The sequence below is a fragment of the Centruroides sculpturatus genome, unplaced genomic scaffold, assembly GCF_000671375.1.
Source record: "Centruroides sculpturatus isolate CEXI.00-Female unplaced genomic scaffold, Cexi_2.0 scaffold243, whole genome shotgun sequence".
Taxonomy (NCBI): domain Eukaryota; kingdom Metazoa; phylum Arthropoda; class Arachnida; order Scorpiones; family Buthidae; genus Centruroides; species Centruroides sculpturatus.
In genome coordinates this window covers 770,581-776,080 of record NW_019384457.1, presented here as the reverse complement: position 1 = coordinate 776,080, position 5,500 = coordinate 770,581, and positions in this window count along the sequence as shown.

The window sequence follows — 5,500 nt, the reverse complement described above, 5'->3', positions numbered from 1 at the left end:
ATATATATGAAGTCACTTTAATCCAAAAACTTTTTGGTTGACAGTCTCACAGCACTTCCTGTTGAAAAATTAAGACTTTATTGCACAAATTGAACGAGTGTTATACAAATGCATTTTGGGTTGTTGTAAATTTACAACCCCTCTTCAGTGCTGTTAAAAAAACAACAGCACAGTTAGTAACATTACTTATATATTGTATAAAAAATTTTTTACAAACAAAGACTTACATGTTTCATAGGAAATAACATAAAGTTTTCCACTTTCACATCCTAGTTTTCCATAAATATATATAAAACATTCTATATATTGCATAAAACATAATTTATAATAACATAAAAACATAAAAATTCATGACTAGGTCTTACTATATTTTAAATTTATCCAGTATTATGTAAATTTAAAATAAAGTAAGATCTAAAGTCATGAATTTTTGTTTTTATGTTGTTATAAATTATGTTTTATGCAATATATAGAATGTTTTATATATATTTATGGAAAACAAAGATGTAAAAGTGGAAAACTTTATGTTATTTCCTATGAAACATGTAAGTCTTTGTTTGTAAAAAATTTTTTATACAATATATAAGTAATGTCGGGTTCCTAACTGTACCGTTGTTTTTTTTTAACAGCACTGAAGAGGGGTTGCAAATTTACAACAACCCAAAATGCATTTGTATAACACCTGTTCAATTTGTGCAATAAAGTCTTAATTTTCTAACCGGAAGTGCTGTGAGAATGTCAACCAAAAAGTTTTTGGATTAAAGTGACTTTATATATCTTTTTACTTTTTAAACGTTTAATTTAGGCCTATACCATATGTATTTACTATTAGTAATAATATAAAATAGTGGTATTGTAATAGATTTTAACACCATCTGTAGACCTTGTTATGTATATGTATTTCTCTTTGTAAAATATTGATCCTAACAAATGCTGTTACAAAAGTTTTGAAAAATGTCTCATATTTACCCACATTGACCTTACAGTAGAGTGTTTATATATATTGTAAAAAATAAAATCATCTCTATTTATTATATAAGATAATTTTATAGAAAACATTGTTTATACTGTAGTGGTATGTTCTAATTGTATTAAGATTTTTTAAAAATTTACATAACAAAAAATATTTATTTAAAACAAATACTTTTTTTGCATAATTTCTTTTTATTTTCTGAATCTGCATTATATATTGTATTATTTACTTAAGAATATAAAAATTTAATATAATTTAAAACAATTTACTAATTCTGTTTGAATTCTTATGTGTATATTCTGTTAACTATTAAAAAACTTTTACTTGATTAAAATTTAAATTTTATCTATGTTAATGAGGGATAGAACCAATCTATATAGATTTTGGAACAACTAACAATTAGATTTTAGAATTTTCTGTTTGTTTATATTATTTAAATAAGTTTCTTTATACTGTTCGATACTTTTTTTTATAATAAAATGAATTAAATATTTGAAATCATAATTTAGTGGAAAGTTTTTTTAGCTCATTCAAAATTGTTGACTGGGCATTGCTTAATATTTATAAATAAATCATACAGATTAAATTTATAAAGAAGAAAATTTTTGAATCAAACAGAATTGTTCATAGATAAACAACATTATTGGGCTGCAGTTTGAAAAAATTGTAAACCCATAAATTTCCACTGTCCACCATTGTCTATCTGTGTTTACTTTATCTCGAGAACAGTGTTAGATAAATGAAAGTCGAAACCAGATACAGAAAGCTTAGGGACAGAAGTTCACAATTAACTTCCAACTACATACGAACTTCCGGTCTGGACAGGTGAATTCAAAAATTTTCCCCTGATTGGAGTTACATAGGTGACTGGCATGACTGTTATCAGGAAAAGTGTGATGTACTGTACAGGGCAAGACACTACAAATTTGAGATGGAGAACATACATTTTTAATTGAATAAATTAAGAATATGATTAAAAATTGCAGCCTGGAATTGTGACGATGTCACAATAAATAATTGTTGTTATTTAAATTTTTTATAGAAATCTTACATGTTAATTTTCATTAAGTAGTTCTACAACTAGGACATCGCGCGACTTTGTCGTATGGCGATAGAATTGAGGCGGAGCCGGAAAGAAAGAAGCGATCCTTATACCTGATGGTGGTGGACAGGCAAACTTTGTACTTGCCGCCACAAAAGAGGTTACCTTTGCATTTGCCAGTCACGGGAGAGGCGATCCTTGCACTGGACGGGCACACAGAGCCGATCCTTGCATTTACGGATACGGAGAGGTGATCCAAGAACAAAAGCAACCGATGCCAATACCCACCAGTGAACCGATGCCAATACCCACCAGTGACTAAGTGGATAAAATCACTGAACACTGATAGTTGGTTGTGAGTTCGTGCCTGGCCAACGGGCTGGATACATGGAGTTTTCCAGATTTTCTTCACGTTAGTAACACCTAAATAGCGGACATTTTTCCATGAAAGATCTCTCGAGAGGCATTCTCCCTCGGCAGATCGCCCACTTGTCGCATTGCCGTTTACGAATAAAACCAAAATTAAAAGCAATCGATGCCAATTGCTTTGTTCTTGTGTTCTGTTCGTTTTTGTGTCTATTTAAGCAATGCAATTTTTTTTTTATTTGACCGTACAGTAAATTCTTCAAGCAGCACGGACATTGTCACTTTGACCCCGCTCTATATCGAAAAGCATGGACCGCTATTTTCTACATTTTACATTTATTACATTTCTGGATTCTTCATTGTAATCAATAGAAAATGGCAAATTTTTATCAAAATCAGCCCATCAAATTTTGAGAATGAACTCAATTCTATAAACCACATAGACGTGCTAGCGATATCGCTTTTTCGCAAATGCTCTTGTTAGGACCTTGTATCTCGAAAACGAAGTCATGAACCCTCACTTTTACTTCATTTTTGGATTCTTCACAGTAATTAATGGAAAACGGCAAAGCTTTATTAAAATCGATCGAAGAGATTTCGAGAACGAACACGATTCTGTAAGTCACACAGAAGAGGCTTCGCTAACGCTCCGCCTCAATAAATATTTATAAAACAAATAAGAGCATATTTTGACAATAAAAATGTTTGAATACTAAGTAAATTTTAACAATTGATAATATTACTTCATTTAAGTATTTTAATTTTTATTTTACAGTTTTTGAATAACTTTTGTACTCATGAGTAAATTTTATTTGTGTGATAGTGTTATGTTGAAATTGTTACAATAACAACAAAGATTTTGAATAAATTGTAATTAATTTATTAGCAACAGTGATAATTTATTTTAAATTCTATTTCAATTATATGATAGCAAATTTTGTTAAATTAGAATTCGTTTTGATGTTTTAAATGTTTATTAATCAAAAAACTTCATATTTATAAATTTTATGTTTCGTCTTCCTTTCATGGGGATATTTTTATTTCTTACATGGGAACATGGGTATGCGCACTGGGTAGGGGGCAAACGGAGCACTTGTCCTCTTTGATCGAGTAAAACATTCCACAAATTATAATCGTAAAGGCGATTTAAATATGTAAGCTTACATCCTGGATAATGAGATGCTTTAATACAATACTGTATCCTATAATCTACTTGTGGAAAAACCCCCCAAATTAATAACTAAATAAAAATTTATTGGTGAAATTATTTGTCTGCAAGCTTTGCCCCTTGGAAAATTTTCTGTAGACGCTCATGCATGGGAGTGTTCATTTTTTTTTCTCTTAGACCCTGTACACACTAGGCGTTTTTCAACGCGCGCTTTTAAACGCGCGTTTAACGCGCGTTTAAAAGAACCAAGAGTTCTATGTAGCCGTACACACTCAAAAGCCAAGCGCGCGTTAAACGCGCGTTTTGCGAGCGCTTATAGATTTTTGTTAAAACGCGCGATTTGCGAGCGCTTTAGTAGCCGTACACACTCAAAAGCCAAGCGCGCGTTAAACGCGCGTTTTGCGAGCGCTTATAGATTTTTGTTAAAACGCGCGTTTTGCAAGCGCTTTACGGGCGCTTTGAGATATATGTGCTGCCATGTTACCGTACATGCGATCGCGCGTTTTGCGGGCGTCAGCCGAGCGCTTTGAGATATATGTGCTGAAATGGAGAACGATCATTTCGATACTGATCTATTTATTGATGAAATCTAAAAGAGACCAACCATCGTCAAAGGATTTTATAGATATTTTAAAAGAATTAAAAAACTTGAATTTATTTTGTCTTAGTTTTGGATACAACGTCGCAAACATTTCATGCGTCAGTCTATCTCGTAATATTGGGTGCACCCAAAATTCTCTTTGCCTCCGCCGTCGTCTTTTATAGCGACGATAGAGGAGCCACACACAAGCAATCACTTCCACATCCATTTCCAAACCGAGCCAGTGCGCATGCTCCGCTAAACGCTCGTCGAACGCCGAGCTAACGCGCGTTAGCTCGGCGTTAAACGCGCGTTGAAAAACGCCTAGTGTGTACAGGGCCTTAGACTTTATTTTTTATAAAAAGATATTATTATTATTGTAAATAAAGATTTTATAGTTTTACAGAAAATATTAAGTTATGTTCTAATTACATTGAATATATTATTAAAATTTTTTAAAACGTTAATTTTCGGTATAATTTGTTTTCTGAATCTGCGATATACATTTTAATATTTGCACAAACAATATAAAAATTTAATGTATTGAATAATAGAAAGCCATTTTATCAATTATATATATTAAATTTTATCGAAGTAACAAACATTATCAATCATTTCGTAAATTTGTTGAATTTATTTTTTGAATTCAAAATAAAGTTTTAAAAATAGTTTTTGTTATTGAAATCTTACTATGTAAGTAACAGATTTTAATAAATTGTAAATTGACACTTTGTAACGAAACGGAGAAAAAGCCATAAATTTAGTTATTTGAACCACTGAAGTTAAGATGACAAATAACAATCTCATTTTCCCCCTTTGCTACTGACCACCGAGACTTAAGTAAACGAGATTTTTTTTTTTTTTTAAAGTTTGGAAAGATGTTTTATTATCCATTATCCATCGATTTAACTTTTTTTTAAACAAGGTCAGTGGCAATGGCAAATAATTAAAAGAAGCCACCCCTCATAAGTTTACAATAAAAACCGCTGTTGTAAATAATCAGTAATCGTAAATTAAAATCGTTATTCGAAAATTTCTTCAGAATTTCTTAATTGCAGAACGACAATGAATACGAAAATGTTAAAGCCCACATAGAAATGATCTAATTATTCAATGTGCTTGTACAGACTACAGATCGGTGAATTGGGTGAATAAGTTCAATATAGCAACCGAAAACTGAATGAATTCTTTTTTTTAATAACAGGCTAGAAGACATTATCAGATAAAATGCTTTTATTCAAGAAATTTTCGTCCAATAGTTAAAACTTCTTTTTTATTATAGCATAGATTTCGTGTCATCAGTTCTTGAATAATCAAAATTTAAATCACTAATTATGCAGGTATGTTAAAAATTTAACGATTACAAAACTA